Consider the following 24,037-nt stretch of genomic DNA (forward strand, 5'->3'; position numbering starts at 1 on the left):
TACTCTCCCCTCCCTGCACACTCACACACAAACATGCAACAACTTTTTTTTTGGGGGGGGGAGGGGGGAGTAACATTCCACACAGAAAATATGCAACCCTAAAAAGCCTCTGGGCCCCCCTAAGAAACGAAGACGACCGTTACTGTGGCAACCCTTAAACAACAGGAGCACACAACGTCTCTGTGATGGACAGCGCACTCTGGGAAGCCATTGCACAGGTGTCGTTTTCCTTCAAAACAAAAAAGGATGGTAAAAAAATTAAGAAGTGCTAATGGTTTTTGATACACCAAAAACAAGTGCTCTTTTTTTTGTTGAGGGAACTCAGTGACCTTCACAAAACTGATGTTTTGCCTTTCTCAGGAGTAGAAATTGTGCTTTTTATTTTAACCGCCTTTAGAAATTTAGACTCAGTTATACCTCGAGTTATGGTCTGAAAATAATCTGTTCCACAGTAAGCATGTGGTGCAGTGTAAGTACCCAAGAAAATTGTAAATATTAGTAAAAAAATATATATATTGCTTTTGTTTGCTATAAAATTCTGCTTCCCTGCCATTACAGTACAAATAAGCAATCGTTACTTTGATGATCATCCAAAGGAATTAAAGGCAGGGAGGAAAAAATGTCATACAGTATGTCAACACTTTGTGTTTTTAAATATATAAATGTATTAAATATCAAAGTGTTAATAAAAAGAAAAAAACATGTGAAAGATAACGGTATCCAGAGGGGGAGTGGGAGTCGCGCCTGAGTACGTGTTAGTGGCATAGAGTGCTGGTCCAGTTCTCACAAAACACTTGATCAGCCTAATTAAAAGAATCTTGGCATGATACGTTTGCGCACGGTGGGGAGTCAGGCCGAGCGCCAAGTCTCTGCTCACCTCCTCTCTCTCCCACACAAATTCAGACACCGCCATCCACCACAACAACACGAAGAATGAAACGGAGAGAAAAAAGCAAATTCTGGGCACGCTCTCAAGAGGTTTGGTGTTGCGATCCAGCAAAAAAAAAAAAAAAGAGTCAGGGAACTGTTTTTGAAGCACAGCAGAGACAGACACAGTCAGAGATGTGTCTGTCTGTCGCTGACCACTGGCTCTCCCGTTTGCTCTTCTAGTCTCAAACGAGGGAGCGAAGTCCCTGCAAAACAGCATCTTGAATGTAAGAGTGCGTCATCTTTGGCAAGTCGGGGAAAGAAAACCAGTCTCTTGGAGCACTACTGTATATATATATATCAAACTTATGCATGGGAACAGTCTGCCAGCCCTTAATGTGTTGCACATTTCGCTAGCATGCAAACATATTTGAACGACACAAACTCATACAAACAGCACTTAGAGTTTTTTTTCCACCCCCCTCTCCCCCCAACTCTTTAATTTTCTCCAAAATAGACACAACAGTGTTGCTACAACACTAGGATCCCACTACCAAAACAACTTTGTTCGTTGGAATAATTTTGTCTTTCCCAGAAAAAAAAATCTAATATTTTCAGTGGAAATCTGGAAATTGTTAAAGTGAATTTGGTTTCTCAGTAAATCCAAGAGTGATGTCTTTATGTCACTGTCGTACGAAGGAACACTGTCTTTCATGAAAAGTAAAAATAGTTCCTTAAGAATGTCGGAGGGTTTTTGATCAGATGGCCAGAGCGAGGTCAAGTCACAGCCTCTCAACAAAATTTCATCACAACAGACCTTCATTCTATTGTTTTATGATGTTTTTCAGAGATGTACTTCTTCTTGTGTTTTGAATTGTGCTGCTGCGTAACCCTTGTGTGGATTAGTTTTAAGTGGGTGATGCCTGGACATTCCCTTTCAGGACTGTTTGAGTAGAATACACCATCCCAGATCTCGCAGCAGCAAAAGCAGCCCCACGCTGCCACACCAACATCATTATGATTGGCTACGTGACTTTTACACGAGCTATAACAAAAGGTGCACATTTCAGTCCGTTTTTATCCTGTCAGTCCACAGAATTTTTTTTCCAAATGAGTTAAATGTCCTCACGATGTTTTTTGAGACAGAATTTTGTGTTCTTTTCACTCAGACGTGATTTTGGGCCTGGGAAGCCTCCGAAGGACAACGTTTTTACCCAGTCTCGTTCTTCTTGTTAAACCCGATACCGAGACAAGTGAGGCCTGCAGTGCTTTAGATGTTCTTCTGGGTTTATAGTGACCCTCAGGATGAGATGTCATTAATCCTTTGGAGTAAGTTTTGTGCAGATCAGCTACTCTAGTGAAGCTTGATCCCTGCTCCAGAAGTGCTGGAGTCCCATGTCACTAAATATGGCTAAGAAACCCTCGGTTTCCAAAATGAGATATAAGCAGCTCTTTTTCTCATCTGGACATGCCATATTACATTTTGACATACCCTTTGCCTACTTTTTGCTGTCGGGCTGGTTCTACTTAAATGTATTTAATCTGGAGGTCTGGTAGTTTTCAGGCTTGGGTGTGGCTGTAGTGAAATTTAGCTTTCTAAGAAAAACAGATTAATCACAGCTAATTAACAATTTAACAGGTTACTTTATTGCACAGGTCCAGAATCGTTGGCATAGTTTTCGCCTGAAATAGTAATTTGAAAACTTTAACACATTTTATATATTACTCTTGCGATCTAATAGGTATCCACCTATAAAAGGTACTTTTTACTGGGGGACTCAAACTGGTAAAGGGTGAATTGACCTGAAGATGTCCTCATGCTGCCACTGTTGCTTTGGTCACTGGATCCTTTGTGATGTTTTTGTCTGCATCACAGTTCGACATCATCATCTGAAGAGCTGTTACAATAGAAAGTCAACACTGGACCCACCAGTGTGTGGACTGCCTCGCCCTGTTTGCTTGTGTAATAAGACAAACAGCGAGGCATAGGACAGCTGACTGTTCATTAAAGCAGATGCAAAAGCTGGAGTAGTTACATTAATTTCCACGAGAACATCCATAGTATATTTCCAGTCTCATAAGAAAAAGAAAAGTCATCCAAAAGTGGCAAACGCGTCCACACCGGCACGTATCTGGTGCTATAATCTATTTTATCCATGTGTAAACTCTGTATCTGCACCTTTGAGATAAAATGGACCAGAGGAAGCCCTGTTGATTTTTTGACACTTCTCCGTTTGATCTCCTTAACTCATGCTACCACGTTCCCTCTGGTAGATTTTTTTTTCTGTATAAAATACAGATTGTTAACATTAACATTTTCAGTTCACCTTGTAGCTTAAAAATCCTCAGAAATAACCTACATGCTTTGCCAAACACATTGGCAAAGCATGTGCGGAAACAACCATCAACAGGTTGTTTCCGAATGTTAGCAATGCTTTTGCAATGCGCTGTAATCGTGACTTTTTTACCACCAAAAAGGAGAGGAAGAGAAAAAGTTGAAAGAAAAGAGCAACTAGAAAAGTTGCTCTTGCAAGCTGAGCAACAACGGCTGAAGTCACATTTCAATGACTTAACGTAGTAGAATAAGAAACCATAAAAAAAAAAATAGGATGGAAAAAGAAGTGGCAGGTCACCTGTGAACAATTGTTAACATATGTGTCCAGACGTCCTCTCTGCAGCTCATTTGGAGAATGAAGGAAGCTCAGTACCAAAGATTTATGACTCCCGAGACAGAGGTGGATGTGTGTTATTGATAAGTTGCTGAGGGAAGGTGAGGGCCGCTCACTGCAGTAATTAGAGGATGAACTTGTAGCGCATCGATTGGACGGAGCCCTGGACACCAATATTAGTCACTTTGCCTCAGCCTGGACAGGAGATCTCACCTCACTGCTAAAAAATACAACCGAAAGACGCACAGGACTGTAAAGATGTGTCCAGCCAGTAACTCACTGACAACAACAACGTTTCTACGGCGATATGACGAGCAACTATGGTCACTTTTGCTTTGGTGGCTGGTTTGCGAGTACTGTTTGTGTCTCTGCACGCACAGCATGTTGGCGTGTGTACATGAGAGCGAAGGGGAGGAGTGGTGCTTCTGTTAAAGCCTCGTATTATCCCAGCATTCAGCAGTGTTTCCAGTGACCACAGGCTTGGAGGTCAGCCCAATTCTTCTAGACACAGCTTAGCAATGGGACCCACCATTGTTTGATTTGGCTGCACATTGCAGTGTTTTCAGTTTTGTCTGTGAGAGGAGGGGGTCAGTGAAAGCAGTGAAGAAGTTGAGGCTAAAAAAGAGGAGGAGGAGAACAGGAAGAAGATTACACTCAGCCCTCTCCCAATTCCCCACTTTTCCTAGAACTAAAGAAGGAAAAAAAAACAGCAGAAAAGGAGACAGAGTTCAACCTCTACTTTTTTTTTCACCCCATGTCATTAACTGCAAAGCAATGCTCAGCCTGTTTCAATCAGCTCTTGCATCAGAGAGCTTTTCCCTCATTGAGGTGCTGACACGTATCTTCAATCAAGGTAAAATTCAGTCCTGTTATAGGAACATTTATGGCGTTGCACTATTTTCTAAAATCACATCTTTCATGTGTTTTTTTCTTCTCATCTTGGGATGTATTTAGCTTTTTTTTCTTTTCTTTTTTAAATCCTAGATGCAACATATTGGCTTTTTAAAGTGGGTCAGTGTTTTGTATTTGAACGCATATTTGAGCGTTATTCCGAAAATCATTCCAAGCAGGAAAATGTTGGACACAGTGTATTTTAAAAGTTGGAAAACAACTCTCTTTCAGTTTTTGGTTTGCTTTTAGTGAAAATATTCTGGTTGTGGTGAAACATGCTGGACCCCCCCCCCCCTGCAGTTTGTGTACTGGGCAAACAGGTGGGCAGATGGTGCAGTCAACCAGGGACTGCTCTTCATCCTGCACCATCAACAGGTTGTTGTTTGTGAACCTGGCGTTTGCCTTCAACTCTTTTGACCCAAACATCCTCCACAACTTCCCAGCTTCAGGTGTCGGTGGATCACTGGTTGCCTGACTGAGCAGCAGCGAGGAGGTGAGGCTGAGGAGCATCTTCTCCCGCGCAAAAACCATCAGCACAGATGGTACTCAGGGTTGCTTAATCTCTCAATTTCTCTGCTCTCTTCACACAAGAGAAGAGAGTAGCCACCTGTTTGTACAAACCAAGAAGTTTGCAGATTGCACCGCTGTTATTGGTCTGGAAAATAATACTGGGTAAATATGTTGTTTCTTTTGTCTATTTTACAGTTCCTCTAAAATGAGGAGTGTTCCTCAGACTGATGCCAAAGGTTGGTATGTGGCTACATGAAGCATCTCACTTAAGTTATTCAAAGGGGTTAACACTTATGGGGCGGGGCGTCCTTACTTTTTACTCGTGTTTCAAACAGATTTTAGTTTACATCTACGGTAAAATAGACATTTCTTTGTGTTCCCCTTACAGTAATATCATTTTACAAAGTTAAATAAAAATGCTCTTCAGCATTATGCATCTAGTTCTGAAGAAACTAAATATTTAATTGGGGTTTCCTGCTTTTTTCACAGCACTGGTTCATAATATCTTTATATCGTAATTATGATTGTTATATATATTTTTAGAATCTTTTATATAAGGACTGCAAAATTTAACTTTTATAAGTAGCTCAACATCCCATTTTGACATTAACAGAGAGAATTGCATCCATAAACTAAATCATCACATTGAATAATGTGCAGACAGTGAAGAAAATGTTATTAGTAATGACCTATGATGTGATTGCGATTAATGCTTCTGCTTTTACCCCATTTTATTTGTGGCGGAGAGAATAAAGTGATTTATGTGGCAAATAAACAAACAGTTGGGAAAAAAGTTCCTAGCTGTAGCGTTGCACAGCCTACCATCACTACAAAAGACGGTGTTCGTTGGAAATCCCCATCATCTGGACCGAGCAGGAGATGCAGCATGATGCAAACTTCCCGGCTCCGACGCAAAGACCTGCTTGTAGCACAGAGAATCAGTCACTCATTTCAAATGATCTGTGATCTCTGTGAATCAGTCTCTCCGCAACATCTGGTTGACTCTTTTTTCCTCCGTAGTGTAAACCCTCCCGTCACAGACGTCTCATTGACCTACAGTTTTTCCGTCGGATTTATCTCCCAAGTTTTCCTGTCCTCTTAACCAGGTTGCACATTTTCCAAATGAACACCTGCTCTGAGATTTCGGAGCCCACACAGAAGGAAACAGTTATTGTTCGATTTCATCTATGTGTTTTCCGAGCTCTCCCCAGTCTCCAGTCAGTATTGCTTTAGCTTCTTCTTGTTCTTATTTAGCTTTCTGCCTCTCGGGCCTGAAGGTTAGCTGCTCAGAGGCCTGGTTTTGACTTTTTTTTTTTACAGTTTAGTTTGCGCTGCTTTCCTCTTTTCTTAAAACTCCCAACGGCAGAAGCACAATTTGCTAAAGTTTGAAATACAGCGACATATTCCTATTTAGATAGATTTGGCTTAGACCATACATAGAAGTTATTTCTGTCGGCCTTTATTTAACTTGGAAATAAACATCTTGGTAATAAGTTGTAGTATTATCATAGAGGAGTGACTGGCAACTCCTCAGTAAATCAAGTCAAGTTTATGCATACAGCACATTTCAAAAACAAGAGTTCAAAGTGCTTTACTTGATTAAAACGTAACACAAAAAACAAAAAAATAAACATCACATTACAGAGGGAGGATAAAGAGAAGTAATGAAAAGTTGCCATCCATATTAGATTTAATCTATTTTCCAGTTATTATTAATCAAAAGCAACTCTAAACGAATGGGTTTTAAGCCTCGACTCAAAGGAACTTAGAGTTTCAGCAGTTTTTTTGTTTTCCGGAAGTTTATTCCTGGTTAGTAGAGCATAAAAACTGAATGCCACTACTCCATGTTTGGTTTTGGTTCTGGAGATGCAAAGTAGACATGCATCTACAGACTTCAGTGATCTTGAATGTTGATAAAATGCCAAAAGATCTTTAATGTATTTTGATGCTAAGTCATTTTGTCCTTTATAAACTGAGTTAACGTAAGGACTTACACCTGAGATGTGACTCGTCCTACTTATGCTCAGACACTGTTGCAGTAATCAATTGAATCAAAAATAAATCAATGAAGGAGTTTTTCAAGATCTTGCTGGGACATTAATCCTTTAACACTCGAAATGTTCCTCAAGTGAGAGAAGGCCAACTTTGTTACTGCCTTTATGTGTTTCTGCATGTCCTGGTCCACATCTAGATTTTGGTCGTGGTTCACATCTAGATTTTGGTCCTGGTTTGGGCTGACTCTTGAGTCTTCTTGTTTAGGTCCAAAAATAATTACTGAAGTTTTGTTTCTGTTCAGCAGAAGAAAGTTACAAACTTCATGCAGAACTTTATTATGCATTCTTGACCAATATCAGATTTCTTTTATGACAGTCTGAACAGCATGGAGGATATATTTTTTTAAATTAGTACCAGGTTGCTTTTAATCAACATCTTAAGTTTTTTAAAACACCTTCAGTCTGAGTATTCACATCAAATTTAATCTGAGTTTGAATTGAATGCAGCATCTTCTGCATGTGCAGCTTTTACTTCAGGTATAAAGGCAGTTCACACTTCACGGTACCTTGATGATAGTTGCATTTAAACTATAATGTGAACAATGAAGCAAAATAAAAATAAAAAAAAGATCCTGGCCAAAAAAAAATGAAGATCTACAGTTCCAACGTAGCCTTAAGGTTGGCTCTAGCCAAGTGTTTCTATAATTGTTAAGTGTAATTTATGTCCATACAATGCTCTCAAAATACACATGCTCCACTATAAAGAGCGCAGAAGTGTAGCATTGCACTTAGGAACAGCTGTGAAGTAAAGAGCTCTCATGACAGGACAGATAAGTGGGGGTATCGGAATCCTTGTCCAAATAATTTCAAAAAATATTTTTTCTGAATTATTAGATATTTGTTCCATTTCTGGAAAAAAAAAAAATATTGACGTTACTAAAAGTACAGATTGTCTGTTTTTATTTCACATTTTGCTGCGAGAAAGGGTTGAGACAGACTCAAACACTTTCCATCAACTCGAGAGTACCCAATTGAGAAGTTCATAGAAATGACACTTAGGATTTTCCAGGACCCAAACGCACGTAAACCTTTCGTCCGTCCGTCCGTCCGTCCGTCCCCCTCCCCCAGTGTAAACATTTTAACAGTGCAGAGCGTCCATGTGCAGCCAGGAGAAGCTCTAGAAATCTGAGTCGCTCCATCTCATTAATAGTTGATGCCGTCCATCCAGAATTGGAGATGCCTGAATAATCCTCTCCTGGGTTTTTTATCATTCAAATGTATTCCACCCAATAATACACCTGTTCAGTCTCCTGGATTCACTTTGTCTCCACCTTCCCTCTTGGAGCTGGATGAAGATAGGGCAAACTTTTTAAGGCCAACTTTAATGCGAAAAAAAAAAATGTTGCAACTCTTCCTCCACATCCTTAAAACCTGCTTAAAAACCCTTAAAGAGAAATAGATCCTGTACAAGTGGAAAAACCCATCTCATAAACCGCTGTAAGTAGGGTGTGCGCTCCTCTTCCTTTTACCAAACATACCAACCCCCGCTCTCAGCAGCTCCCCGCTGCGTCCGCCTCGCTATCCTCTTCTGCCCAGGTGAGCGCTGTTCAAGCTGCAGCAACAGTGGAATTACACAAGCAAGACGAAGAAAGCGGACAATTATCTTCAATATCTGTCAGACACATGACAGCAAAAGACCCCCCCTCCCCTCCTCCCTTTGCTTTCTCAGCCATCATCACACCACACACTCTCTCTCTCACACACGCGCGCGCACACACACGAGCCAAAGAAAGTACAAAGAATGGGGGAGTGTTGCTCCTTTGATTGTTCAGAGGCAAAGAAATTGTCTTTTTCTCCTACTCCCCACACCCCTTTCTCGGTGCCTTTTTCTGCTCATTACCATCCGCATTTGCATGCACGCCACCAAAGAGCAAGGAAATGTGAGGATGGAAATAAAATAAAAGGATTAGAACAATGGTAATCACGACTGCTATGTGCACATTTAAGGGGCGCGCGTGCGTGTCTGCGCATGCACGTGTATATACGAGTGACAAAAAGTGAAGAACAGAAGGATTCAATATGAATACATCTCAGACTGTATTATAAAGAGCAGCCAAGAGAAAAAGATTAGTAAGAAAAGATCCACATTAGGTCGCACCTTCTGCTTTTTCTTTCTTTTTTTTTTGTCTAAACTGCTGTAATGCAGACTATTTTTAGCTATTGCAGAAATTAATCCTGTGTTAGCTCCTTAGTTTAACTCTGAAAACAAAAACTAAATGAAAACAAAACCATGTTTAAACAAAGGTCTAAAACTGTGGTACAAGTGCTCCTGATATGGGAGACCTTAAGTGTTGCTTTCCTGCCTAGAAAATTGACTGTGAAGAACTTACATTACTTCCAACTAAGAATATTGACTTAGTAAAACCTGAAGGCATACTTAAAACAAATCCTACGATAACATTGTCGCTGCTAATTGTTTATAATTGTTTCTCCTATTTTTTTTATCTTACTTAAAAAGCTAAAGAAACTTATTTTTAAAAAATAGACAGTACACATAAATACACCAGGCAAGGAAAATCAGTTGGTTTTGTGTCAAATGCCATAGCCTGAAAAAGAACTCAGAGCGCCACCTGCCATGCTGCCAAATGTGGCATAAACGTGCTAGCCCCACAGCTAATAAAACCTTCCAATGTGAGACCTGTTCTGCTAGTTTCAGGACTAGAAGAGGTCTCTCGATGCACGCCAAAAGACATGGGAGCGCTGGCAGGAAGTGGAGGGCTGGGGAACCTGGTGATGGTTTTGCCGGTGACTTTGAGGGCCTTTTCACCCCCCTCTCGTTACCCAAAAACAAGCGGGTAAAGCAGCCAGGTAGAACTCTAAAGAGTTGCATGGAGTAATGATTAGAAACGAAGACGTCCCTCCCGGGGGCCTTCACCCTCTCAGGTCCTCCCCGGCCCAAGTCAACAAGACCCTGTCACTATACGTAAAGCAAATGAAGGTTTTAACAAAATACCCATACGGAAGCCCTGGAAACCCCGTAGACACCGAGCACTTAAAAGAAACATAAGGGGCAGCTTTCAGACCATCCAGAGCCTGTACAAAGATAATGCGGCGGCCACTGCATCTCTAATCTTGGATGGTAAAGAAGCTAGGTCATGTAACATCCCCAAACGAACTGTCGAAAAAGCGTACAGTGAGTTATGGGAAAAGGAGGACAAATACATTGAGCTGGGTGTGTTTGGTGCCCTGCCGGAGGCGGACAACGAACCTCTGCTGATGCCGATCACCCCTAGCGAAGTGATGGCGGCACTCAGAGGATCCAGAGGCAAGAGCGTGCCTGGTCTGGACGGAATAAGGAAGCCCCACCTACTGAGATGGGACAGGATGGGCAGCTGCTGGCCTGCTTATTCAACGCCATCCTGTACAATGGCAAACTCCCAAAGCTCCTTAAGAGGAGCAGAACAACGTTGGTGCCAAAGAGCTCAGACCAGGAAAAGCTGAAGAGCATAGACTGCTGGAGGCCCATCACTCTCAGCTCCACCATCCTGAGACTCTTCTCAAAAATCTTGTGTGACAGACTGGGTGAAGCATGTCCCACCCACCCGTCACAGAGGCGAAGGCTGCAGTACGAACCTGCTGATGCTGGACGGCGTAATACGGAGAGCGGTACGTCAGAAAGAGACCCTCGCAGTGGTCTTCATCGATCTGGCACGGGCGTTCGACTCCATCTCACACAAGCACATCCAGGAAGTGCTTGTGCTGAGGGAAGTCAATGCTGGCATCTGTGATCTGGTCAGAGACGCCTACAAACACACCAGCTCCAGTATAATAACCAACGAGGGGCGAACCCAGACAATCGAACTGAGGGTCGGTGTGAAGCAAGGTGACCCGCTGTCTCCCTTGTTGTTCAACCTCTGCCTGGACCCACTCCTCGCATTCCTTGACCAAAGGGGCTCTGGGTACAACCTCTCCAGCCAGACAATAACTGCTCTCGCCTATGCTGACGACCTGGTCCTACTCAGCGGTTCCTGGACTGGAATGGCGAGGAACCTGAAAATATTGGAGAAATTCCTGGAGAGCACTGGACTTGACGTCAAAATCAAGAAATGTGGCGGCTTCTTCTTGAGGGCCTCCAAACAGAGTGTGACCATCAACGAGTGTGGAGACTGGAGGATCAACGCTGCTCCCATCCCCATGATCAGTGAGGCCCAATCCTACAAGTACTTGGGAGTAGAAGTGAGTCCGAGAAAGGGGATCTTGCCCTCTGACTTACTGAAGGAAATTACACCTAGATCAGCAGAGCCCCCCTCAAACCCACCCAGAAGATTAAAATGCTCGTCACCTACGGCATACCAAGAGTGATGTATGCTGCGGATGTGAGCCTGGTCGGTATGGTGGATCTGAAGAAAGCCGACTTGGAAATCAGGAACAAGGTGAAATCCTGGCTTCACCTTAGTCCATTAACTGCGGATGGCCTCTTTTACAGTGCCAGGGTGGATGGTGGACTGGGGCTGCCCAGGTTGGAAAAACAGAACCCAATCTGCCAAGTGAAGAGGTGGTGTAAAATGATGCAATCGAAAGATGTCAAATGCAGAACTCTAGCCCCCTCGCTGCTCCCTAAGACGGAGATTGCCAGAAGGTGGAAAACAGCCACTGATGAAGAGGGGGAGGGGAGTCTGCAAGAAAGGCTTACACTTACCAACCCAGCCATGGTTGGGAAGAAGTGGAGGGAATTGGAATATAGGCGATGGTGCGGTCTCAAATGCCAGGGTCGTGGTCTCACCACATTCGCGAGGGACCCCATAAGCAACAACTGGCTGGGAGATCACAAAGGCTTACAGGAATCCGATTACATCGTGGCTCTCCAACTTCGCTCCAGTACAGTCGGCACCCTGACCACCCTTAATAGAGGGAGGCACAGGAATACAACCTGCAGGGCCTGTGGCAAAGGGTGGGAGGGCACCCTTATTATAGAATATATATATTATGTTATATTATAAAATATATATAACATATGTTTATATTATAGAACATATATAGAACATATTTTTGGTTTTATTTCGGAGTAAATGTAAAAAGGAATCAGTATAAAAACACTACCTTTATAAAGTTAAAAGTCTCTAATGTCCCATAGAATGGGGTATATGCCTCGAAAGGATGTATTTCCGTTTGAATTTATGCCACATAGATTGGTTCCGGGTCCTGCTGGCTCCTATTGTTTTCAGCCAAAGCTGCAGGATCTGTACCATGAAAAAGACGCAAAACTTAAAACATCTGTGAGCTACTGGTACAACAACTGAGTTTTGTGGTGTGCCGTTGTGTCCAGTAATTAGCCGGTACCATCCAGTGCTTAGTTTTTTCATTTTCCTGCTGATATCAAGGCGACAGCGGACTGTAGCCAAAACTTAGCCACTACAGCTAACACGCAGTTTGTAGCTGCCTGCTATTTCAAAGCTTGACGATATTGAAGATCCAGTGTCAGAAATGGGAAGACGGAAGTTAAAAGGAAGCTGTACGAGCTTCGTTCACTGGAATAATGTGTTGGAGGAAAATAATGCCAGACGAAATCCATTGCTACGGGAACAGGCTGAGAACAGAGGCAGCGATTCGACACAAGGTAAGTCAGTACGTTTGTGTTGATGTGCGTTTGTATTATACGGAGTATGAAATTATTTTTAGGCAACTCCTTAGCTTTTGTTTATATGACAATTATACAAAATACATCTAACATGCAGTCGGAGCGACGAGCCCCTCCGATACCGAGGACGGTAACTTAAGAACAGCCGAGAGCAGCAACGCTTCAGCCGGATCCAAACCACACAAGTAGTCAGATTAAGGTCCAAAACCTTCGCCTTACAGCCGTTTAAGTGGCACCGATCCACATGAAAAACCCAAAGAACAAATGGTACAAATCACGTATTTCCAGAATCCCGAAAATATGACATCTACCTTTGCCGTTTCATAATTATAATCCACGTTAGAGTGAATTTTTCCACCTGGCTGCTTTAATCTGTTACGTAATTTCTCCTTTTTTCCTCTGAGATTCTGCTTAGAAAATGAGGTTATGAAGTTACATCCTCCCGCTGCTTTTTGTTTTTAAAATGGTAAATTTAGGTTTGCATAAATTTTATAAACTAATGCCTTATATGCATCTTTTTTTGTATTACTGTTGGTGCAGATATTAGGCGAACATTATGCTTTGCCTGCTAGTAGTTTAAATTAATTTCAGCTGCACACTTTCAAAAGAATATTCAGATTTTAACATGCATTTTCTAAGTAGTATTTCACTTCACTCTTACTCAGTAACTAAAGTTTTGTTACACCTTTGAAACATTTTTGTAGTTTCTTTGTGACACCAGAACTATTTCACTTAAACATTTAATTTCCTGAGATAGTCAATTTATTTTCAAGCAAACTCTCAAAAAGAGCTGATGATTTATTAGTTTTGATTATGTTGGGCAGCTAAATATGGAAGCTTATTAGTTTTTTTTTTCTTTTTAATTTTTCAGGTTTGCATCGTAACACCTCGTGATGCGTTTCTGAGCCATGATCGCTGTGCTGATTACCTTTCCATTGGATCCAAGCACCTGGACCAGCTGACGGCGTCCATCAGTCCACTGACTGCCGGATCATCACAACATGGACTAACTTTTTATTTACTTGGTTAAACTATGATCTGGAAACCGGAGCACCAGATATGCAAAAATCTACCTGCAGACTTTGTTGGCAGACAAAGTCTGCATGTAGACACTGCAGACTTTGACACTGCAGTCATCCTGGACAGGGCTGAGCCGGGCTTCCTCTCCTCCAGAGTGATGAGTTTTCATTACCAGTAAAGGCAAACAAGTCTGATGTCTGATTAGCTGCTAGGAAGTATATTATATATTCACTGTTCATTTTGCTATCCTGTTTGTACCTACAATAAAATTGAATCTCATTTGTAATACTCTACATTTCACAAACCTTTTCTTCCCTTTTCTCTGTGTTTACATTTTATCAAGTATTTGCATGTAGATCAGGAATTCAAGTGAGATGGTAAAATGCAACACATTTAGGTAATACCAGCAAAGAAATGTGAATATTAAGTACTATGTAGTTAGTCATATAATTTAATATACTGAGTAAGGCTGGATGATATGACTTACAAGGTTTTTTTTCATACCTGATTTGATTTTAATCTATTCCTCCTGCCCTCAATTTCTATAATAAAATCACAATATTTTCAAAAAGTGCCTTTATTTCAACCATCTGTTCTGTGGGTTGTATAAGGGAGCATTACGGTCAGGACACAAGAAATTTTAATTGCAAGAATGCCGTCATCGTTACAGCAGAATAAAGGTGCAATTTTATAAAAATGTCTTAAAATTACAAGAAGTTGTTTAATGAGAAATAAAGATTCAGATTGATCTGATGTAACCAGCTCAGTCCATGTGGTTCTGACATTTGTCAGTAACCAAGAGGATGCAGATTTCCACCTCAACTGACCAGATAAGGATTAAGGTAAAAATAAAATAAAAAATAGAGCAAACACTGTATACAAAATGGAAAAAGAACAACTGATAGAAATACTTTCTATATAAAGTAAAAAAAAAAAAAAAGTTAATAGCAGGAGAAAAGTTGATGGCAACATTAGCTTGGCCTATTCATCCCTCCAGGAAGCCATCCAACAGAACTCCTGTCTAACTCCAACTATAATAAAAATTAAAAAAGAGAAAAAAAAAGGAAAGTTAAAATAACAAATAATACCAATTTAACAATTCAGATCTAATGTGTTCTGGAATCTATTATTGACATTTTACAAATTTCACAAATCAATTAGAAGGTTTCACAAATGTTTTATTTATTCTGCTGTTAGTACAGAATAATCTACTTAGGTTTGAAATGTCTAGGTGTTGTTTTTAAAGTACAACACATTAAAAAAGCTCAAGATAGTGCACTTTAGCTATTTTCCGAATTAGGTGCTACATTCAGAAGCTAACGTCAGCTTCGACTGATAGCTGGGGCACAATATAGACATCTATATATGTTTATATAGATATATATCTATATCTATCTATAAAGCATAGATATGTAGATTGCACACTGCACAGATAATCAAAACACAACGTTTACATAGCACCTTTTTAAGCTTGTCCCTGTTAGCTACGTCAGACATATGAGGCATTATGGTGAATACAAACAATTTATTAACTTACCTTCGAAGTTATTGTGAAGTTTTGACACATCCAGCTTAAATCCTTTGTTGTTGTTGGAGCGTTTCAGGACGTCTGAATAATTATATAAGGCTCAATGACGTATAAGGATTTCCACCAGGCTAAAATAAAAATTTTTTAAATATGTATACCCATTGCAATTACTAGAACATTTGAAATGTTGAGCACATATAAATCATAATTTCACGTTAAAATTATGCCTTTTCAGAGGTTTTTTATCAATATGATTTGGCTGTGGTCTTAAAAATGTCATGTGGTGCGACCGTGATTTATCTTAAAATAAGATATATTCCATGATGTATTAAACATTTGTTTTATAAGTTTTCATTTATTTAAGGTGTTTAGAAATAAAGTTTTTAAATTTCTTTACTTTTTTCTGGAAATTATTACATTTTCTCCCCCAAAAAAACTGTAAAATTCCATTTATAATTGACTTGACCACTATTTTTCTTCACCATTTCATCAAACTGTGAGATATATATATATATATATATATATATACCATTCACTTGAGAATACTGTCTTAGTGATTCATATTTCTGCTCCAGAAACTAGATATTTTTTCAATTTAATAGAGTTGCTTCGTTAAGTGGTCACACCACATGATGTATGGTCGCACCAAATGACTCATATAATAAATGTAGACCAATAAACAGGTCAAAATCTTTTTATTGCATAAAAATATAACATCCAGTAACAGTTACAAAAACAAGTTTTTTTGTGTTCTTTTGTGTCTAAATTAAACACACCAATTTAATTTACATAAAAATACAGGCAGTAATCAACAACTTTGTAACATTTCAAACATTGCAAACATGCTTCTTTCAAATCAAAAAGATTTCAATGAACTTCAGACTATCATGTTACTGCTGGAGACTTTAAAGTCTATTTGAACAAAGAGAAATGCTTATTTTCAAGCATTTGTAAACCTTTCCCGGTCTTGGATGTTCAACCTGGAACTCTGTGATGTTGCTGGCTCAGGTTCTGAAATGACAGCGTGTACATCTTTCTTGTAGTAAAAGATTACATCTGGAGTTCGTGGCCAGGTGAACATGTTCTTGCCATCAGACTGCTGCATGGTGCTCACTTGGACCTCTTCTCCTACATCTTGAAGTACCTGGCCCACATATGGTACCTCATCATAGCTCACAATCACAAACTTGCCACTTAAGTCTTGAAGACTGGCTTGTTCCTTTGATGGTTCAGGACTGCTTGGTGCAGGTTCAATGAAACACAGTTTCTCTCAGGTTGACTTTTACTAGCTGGTAACAGAGGCATGTTTTCATTACTGCATGCTTGCAGAAGCATGACACTTCTCTGTGACTGATCTGGGCTGCGCATGAAGACAAAACCTGGTGTATCTTCGAGGTTCCTTTCACAGCAGTTAAATTTTCTGGGATCAGCTCATCATACTTCTGTATGCTTTCATCATTAATCCAGTGGTAAGTAATATTTGACCCAGATTTTTTGGCTAGCATCCCATACAAGTCCAGGGGTGTCTGCAGCTCACCACCACGTCTAACGTAGAGATCAGCATCCCTCTTTACAGCACCACCAATGCCATCTGGGGCACCCTTTCCACGACACTTTTCTGAGTAGTTCCATGTCACGTGCTTGAACACAGTCAGGACAGGCACAGTACTAAGGAGGTAAAAGTTTGATTTGTTTCTATACTGTGTAACAGGTCCATCACTGATAATATGAAGAACTGTAATTTGTGGACTGGTTTCGCGAAGCTCTTTCAGTATGGGCTCCAAATGTGCCAACACTGCTCGCTCATCATGATGGAGGCTGTTTGACACTGTAGCATAAGATCTGGTGCTGTGGGCTTTGTAGAGGACAGCGGTGTGAATTGTGGCCCGTTTTCGGCTGCCTCCAAAATGACAAGACTGTATTTCTGTGCTCATCTTGCATGAGTAATTTTCAGAAAAGTCAATATGTAGAACAGCTTCTGATTCAGTCAAATTTTGCTTTAGGTCACGGAACTGCTCCGTTTGGTGGACCCAGTTAAACTGATGAATGGCAAGTGCTTCAAGCTTTTTCTGAAATAGTTCTTTTAAGTCCTGAATTGTTCCTGTATAGTTTAAAAAAAAAAAAAAAAAAAAACATTTGCAAAGGTTTTCTCACCAGTTGTTGACGTAACCCTCTCCCACTGTTCCCAAGAAATCTCAATGCAGTCTGTGTCAGGGAATTCAATTTCATCAAAGCAGCACTTTACACATACACGATCCATGCATGCTTTGCTTTTGGGGTCACATACGATTCAATTCAATTAATTTAATTGATTTAATTCAATTCAACTCTATAACAGTCACAAAATCTCACCAAAATTACTCTCACTCTTAAATCTTTCAGAAAATCGCAAAAATGCATTGAATTGTGTCGTTTGCTGATTATCACAATATATATCATATTGTGAGCAGAATATCGTGTATCGTATCGTGAAATTATTGTATCACTGCAGCCCTACTATTGTCGAGGATTGATGAATCCATCCAATTGCCCAACCTTACATTCCAAACAATAAGCAGAGATGAAAAAAAAAAGTTAGTTGTGGGTTTGTTTCCATGGCTCAGTGTTGGTCAAATAATTTACAGATGTATGTTTTGTTAGGGTTAAGGATTACATGTCATTTTAATGTTTATGTGTAGTTAATTGTTAGTGTAGTTATAAAGTGTTCATTACCGAAACATTCTTATTCATTACCGACATACGTTTTTTCATTACCGCTATGCTCATTTTATGATAATTTATTTAGATTAAATAAAATAATTACATGAACTTTTTAATTCCTCAATGAAATGGTCAGACTCTTTTATATTATGGTTGTGTTGTTTTTTCAATTTAATGATTTAACACAAAATTGATTTTAAAAATTGAATTCATGTTACAGTAATGAAATAATTGTTTACATTAAAATAATACATTTTGTTATTAATGACTATTCTTTGTTGGTACCTTCTCCTTTGTGGACACTGAAGTCCATGGTGTCCAAAAAAGTAGAAAAATGTTTTTGTGCTTTCATATTTCTTCATCAAAATTGTGTTACGGTAATGAATTTATTTCCTCAAAGTTAGACTAAAATGTCTAAAAATTCCTTAAAAATATGCATAGAGGTTATAATTTTACATTGAACAATAAAATTAGATTCTATTTTATAAAGAAGGTGTGTTTTTGTGTGTATACAATGCATTTTTATTTTTGCTATAAGTTGTGACATGTTCGTGAGAATCACCCCATTGTATTTTCATGATATTGTTCAAAATGATTAAAACTGTACAAAAACCTATTCTGGAAATATTAAAAAAATAAAAGCACAAAAACTACCCTACAAGAGCATAAAAGTGTCATTACAAACACAATACAATGGTCGCACCACTACTCGGTCGCACCAAATGATATTTTCATGTTCAGTCAACATTAACAAGCAAATAATTAGTCTCCTTAAAAAAACAAGCTAGCTTCCAACACAAGGCTAATATAAAATTAATAATTAAAATTGTAGGAATATTTACTTATTAATTGTATTTTTGAGGTTACGCTACATGATATCCAAATATGGACACTACATACCTACTGCTAAAACTGATACTTTTTTTCAAATTTGATAAAAAGTAACAAACCTCTTTGCTGGCTCAGGGGTTCTTGGCAGAATGTTGGCTGATGCAACTTCCTGTTTGTGGCTGGAATTCAAAATATAAGTCCAAAAATTGGAATTTCTTGACGGTCGCACCACGACATTTTGCTAAATGGAGATTTTCGGACAAAGTTTGTTTAAATGTTATAATTGAATTATAACTAAAAATGCTCTGAAAATTTGTATAGGATGAAGAAAACACTTTCTAAATCATGCCAAATAGGAAAGAAAATATATTTGAACAGATTTAAAGTTTTTTTTAAAGACATTTTTGAAACAGTAATGGAGTTCGGACAGTCGCACCACATGACATTTTGACACTTTAAAGACCAAAAAAATGGCCAAAAAGAATAGTTTTTGAAAGGTTAAAGTAGGTGTATATGCAGGAGGTATATTAAATATCTGTGGTTTATTTTTATGCGCTTAAACCTATTTTTAAGTGTTAAAAGTAGAACTGGACAAAATAAATGGGCGTCTTGTCATTCAGCCATAAGCATCATAAATAGTCCTGCAGCGACCGAGGAGCCACAGTTAACATACTGTTGCCTGTGCACCGGAAGCATTCTATGTGGCTAAAAAATGCGGAAGTGCTAAAACGGAAGTCCGTGGCATATACCCCATTGAACTAAACACTTCTCATACGGCCTTTTTCCTTTACTTTGAATGGCGGAGGACTTTTTGCCTGCTCCAGAGCATACGTTGGGGTTGAGAAGATGGCGGCTTGTAAATATTTGTCGCTAACAGTTAAAGCTAACGCTGCATAAACACAAAGCCCATGGTCCCCACCCCACTCCGGATCAGCCCAATAACACCGGAGACACGGATTGTAAATAAAGGAGTCCTCCCTGAGTTATTTCCGTGGAATTACTTCTGGATTCAGCCTGAAGAGCGAGTTTATGGCGACGAGTGAGCAGACCGGAGCCAGTACACACCGCTGCAAGCAAGCAAGCACCGTCCCACCACCGCACAAGCCCCCCACAAGATACATGCAAAGGTAATAAAACGAAATAACACGGGAACACCAAGGGACACGGTCGTATTTGTCTAAAAGCAACAACTTTGAACCTGAACGGTTAGCTGAACCGGAACTCTGATACTAGAGCTGCGCTACTGTTTAGCCATGACGCTAGTTGGGCTCCGTCATGCTTCGGAAGCTAAAAGCCCGAACCGTAACCCCCCCGTTAGTCTCTGACGCTAGCGACAGTAAACACACACATAATATACTTGAAAATAAGATTAAAAAAATAAGGTAAAAGACGTTGTCCGTTAGAATGTTTCACCCAAACGGCACATTTTAACTAGAGTAACGTCCGATAAAACTGCCCACTAGCATAAGCTAACGCTAACATTAGCCACAAGGTTTAAGTAGAAAACTCAACTTTGTATCGCTGAATCCACAGCGAGGCTTACATCTTTAAAGACTTTCTCCAGCTGACTTGTCCGGGCTTCGGATCAGTGCGCATACCTTAGCCAAGCCCTTCAAGCACTGCTTTACAAGACGTGTCTTGCCCGCCGTCAGTTAGCTGCTCATTGCCGTTATTTACCGCGGCTACTGGCACCAGACTCTAACAATTTCGCCATCTAACAATTTAAAATGCAATCAAGATCAAGCGAGCTTTTGCCCTTCTGCTCCACGGGAGGTTTCTGTCCTCCCTGAGCTCGCCTTAGGACACGGTTACCGTTTGACAGGTGTACCGCGCCAGTCAAGCTCCCCACCTGCCACTGTCCCCGGAGCGGGTCACGCCCCGCACGCGCGGGGCGCTTGACGCCAGAACCGAGAGCCCACTACAGGCTCGCCCTCCCGCCTCACCGGGTAAGTGAAAAAACGATAAGAGTAGTGGTATTTCACCGGCGGCCGAAGCTGTACTGCATGTAAATGTGTCAGGTTAAAGCCTTTGACTAAAAACCATGTTTTATTTTTTGGCAGGTTGAATTTCTTGAACTCAAAACTACTCTAATACCTACACAACACCTTTACTGCACTTTACTCGTTTTAAAGTGCAATAGTTCCAGAAGCTATAAAGTGCCAAGTTGATTTATTTAGAGATTACAGTTGAAACTAGAAGTGTATGTACACCAAATAAAAACAAATACTTTTAAATGTCCATCTTTGAGAACATGACTAAATAAATCTGACATACTTTATCATTCAGCAAATAGAAATCATCTAAAATAAGAGCATTTTGGTCTGATTTGGAAAAAAAAGAGGTGAATGTCTTTTTATTTAATGTATTGCAAACTTTTGATTTCAACTATAGGTGTGATGTCATACCTAATATCACCTTTTTTCAAGCTTTTACTCTTAGTGTGTATAATGAGTTTTAGCATTTTTTGAGGCTTAAAACAAACTAAAACAGCCCAAGTCCTAAAAGCTACAGTTTAAAAATGTCTATCAGTTTGGTGGTGCCTGTAATGCTTAGTATTTACTGGGAAGTATGGATATAAGAGAATAAATGTTTAAATAAAGAGTTTTCCAGCTCAAGAGGTGGGATAAGTTCCAGTAGTCTTTCTAAACTTTCAGGGTATCCTCTGGGTCTTTACTTTCCAGAGCTGCCCTGTGGGATGTGAGGGTAGACCTGACATGAGCTCAAGCATGCAGACAAGACCTAATAGAGTTGGGCCGTATCAGTGGAGCTGGAGGGATGGCTGGGATTGGGCATATTGCAGTCCAAGACCTTCAGGAAAGACTCCTTTAGAGCAGGAAGGTCGATGAAAGACCCCCACGAGCCACGGAATAGATTATGTCTCCTTCCCTCTCGGTGCACTGATAACCACATCAGCTTCAAGGACCCCTCAGGGCCAGTTCAGGTGAGGCTACCTATCTCACTCACTTACAGTCATGAGCCCTTGATGCATTAACTGCGTTTCAGATGCGCGCGAATGTAGAGTGGTCCAAGCCGAGAGGAGCAGATGGTGATAAAGGAAGGAATGTGTTAGTAGAGGAAGTGGAAGCAGAAGACCAATCAAGAGAAGTACAACAAAGCTCGGGAATACTAACCTTTGAAGGACCAGCCATTTGAGAGAGGAGGGTGAGTGGGGATCTGTGATAATAGCGCACACTTGATCACGCCATTACCTCGAATTAGGGATAATTAGCCTCGGTAAACTGGGCACAAAACACGCCTATGATGTTGGAGCCCAGAAGGCATGCTGCGGTACCTTTTACAGCCTGGTGGTTGATTTTGGGCACACACCACTGCTGTTCACTACGCAGCAAGGAAGCGATAAAGAGAGTGGGCCTGACTGGCTGGTAGCAAACTGGGAGTAATTATCAAAGAGAGCTTATAATCAAACATCTGAATCGCAAACATGGACTATAAAGCCCCTTTGGCATACATCCAGGAGTCGTTTTATCCAATTAGGTAAATGGCTGTAACACAGGGAACTGGAGGGGAAAGGGGGAGGAGGGGACAAGAAGAGGGGGACTGAGGCAATAAATGAATGAGGATCTGCAATCACACATTACAAATATTTGTAAATATTTTTCTTGTGCCAAATATTAGCCCACTGTTTCCAGCTGAAATTGGCCATTAAACATGCAACTGAAAAAAAATAAATAAATGCAAATTTAGGTCCCTTCAAATCAGATTGCTATTCTGTGTTTCATTGTTGTCTTTGTTCCAATTAGCTTCCACTGCATGTGAGTTTAGCTTTTTCTATAAAGACGGTGGAAAATATAACTGATTTTAAGAGCTTGTCATTAAACAAGTACCTCATTACAGTGTTTTGCAAAATGTCTTCATATCTATTGTATTTTTTTTATCATTTTGTCCTGTTACAACTACACACTTTATAGTATTTTATTTAAATTTAATATGAGAGTCTAAAACACAATAGATCCTGAAATGTGGTCTGCAAATGGATTCAGCTTCCTCTGCTCTGATACCCCTAAATAAAACAACCTTCAACTAATCAGTAAATAGAGTCGTCCTGTGTAAACCTGGAGGTTAGGGACAAGGTCCCTCCCCAAGTAGAGGAGTTTTTTTGTTTTTTTGTTTTTTGTTTAAGTTTTTTTAGCTGCGTTTACTTGAAAGTAATCTGACAGGAAAGAGGCAGAGAGAAGAGGGAGAAAGACATGTGGCAAATGTACCACATGTCTTTCCAAGGGAGTTGAACTTGGAACGGCTGCGTCAAAGTCTATAGCCTCTGTATAGGGGGCGCACACTTCACAATGTGATGCCCCCAAGTGGAATAGCTTAAATATCTCAGTGTCTTTCACAAATGAGGGAAAATAGGACATTGATAGACAGATCAGTACAGCACCACACTAATCTGTCGTAGTGAAGAAAGAGCTGAGCCAAAAGGCGAATATTTATTTACTTTAATATACGTTCAGATCTTCATCTATGGTCACAAGGTAGTGACAAACAAAATGAAAGGGGATCAGGGTTATAAGGGGCAAGAATACATTTCCTTCACAGGGTGAGAAGTTTGGTCATCTGGGAGGGGCAGAGCAAATCCACTCAGGTGGCTCTGGAATCAGGTTAGGGTGCTTAAGTTTAGCTTCCCTTGTGAAATCTTCTGGGCACATCCCACCCTGAAGAGACCCAGAGAAAGACACAGGACACACAGCAGGGTCTTTGTTTCTTGGCTGGCCAAGATCGGGACAATTGAAAGAAGTTCCATTTTCAGTTTCCCACAAGCATTGTGCGGGAGCCCTTGCAAACATGTGGCAGCCATGTTTGCAAGGGGTCAAGCATGGCTACCACATGAATAGGGTGCCAGATTTCAAACTGTGCATGCACTGTGTGTTTATGCTAATCACCATTAACCACAATATATAGGTAAAGTAAACCAGCGACTTCAGTTCTCCTTTTACTGCGTCCTGGTGGTTCAAATGCATACCAACCACTGTCACTCTCTTTAAAAATCAGTATTTAAACATCAACAGTGGCAGTGCTCAATTTAAGGAGTTCTTGCTTCACTTACCTCTCTATGAGAGTTAATTGGTAGCAGGATTGCTCAATAGTGATGAAATCCAGATACAACCCCTATGCACTATATCTCCCTACCTCTGTCACACTGGCGAGGAATGTACCAGGCAGGGTAAAGTGTGGAAACCTGATAAACTCGGGGTCTTCAGAGCTCTTCCTAAAACCCGACAGTCACATTCCACATCATCTCGTCACTTCATGCGTTGCTGAACAATCTGGGGTTCCCTTGTTGTGAGTGACAAGCGTTTGCACTATAGGCTGTTGCTATGCACTTGTTAACCCTGCTCCTCTTCCTTTCTGCCATTCAAGGAGCTGCTTACAC

The 24,037-nt window shown here is 40.3% G+C and overlaps 2 long non-coding RNA genes across 2 annotated transcripts; one reads left to right on the forward strand and one right to left on the reverse strand.

The window, feature by feature from the left end:
• Positions 1-12,140: 12,140 nt before the first annotated feature.
• LOC107837642 (uncharacterized) lies at positions 12,141-13,884 on the forward strand. The gene is made up of 2 exons (XR_001663685.1): positions 12,141-12,548; positions 13,441-13,884. It is a non-coding gene; the product is annotated as an uncharacterized LOC107837642 (long non-coding RNA).
• On the reverse strand, positions 13,433-14,526 carry LOC107837648 (uncharacterized). Its single transcript, XR_001663690.1, has 2 exons — positions 13,895-14,526; positions 13,433-13,864 (listed from the first exon to the last, which is right to left on the reverse strand). It is a non-coding gene; the product is annotated as an uncharacterized LOC107837648 (long non-coding RNA).
• Positions 14,527-24,037: the final 9,511 nt, after the last annotated feature.

This window comes from Poecilia formosa, unplaced genomic scaffold (genome assembly GCF_000485575.1).
Source record: "Poecilia formosa unplaced genomic scaffold, Poecilia_formosa-5.1.2 Scaffold5, whole genome shotgun sequence".
NCBI classification, from domain to species: Eukaryota; Metazoa; Chordata; class Actinopteri; order Cyprinodontiformes; family Poeciliidae; genus Poecilia; species Poecilia formosa.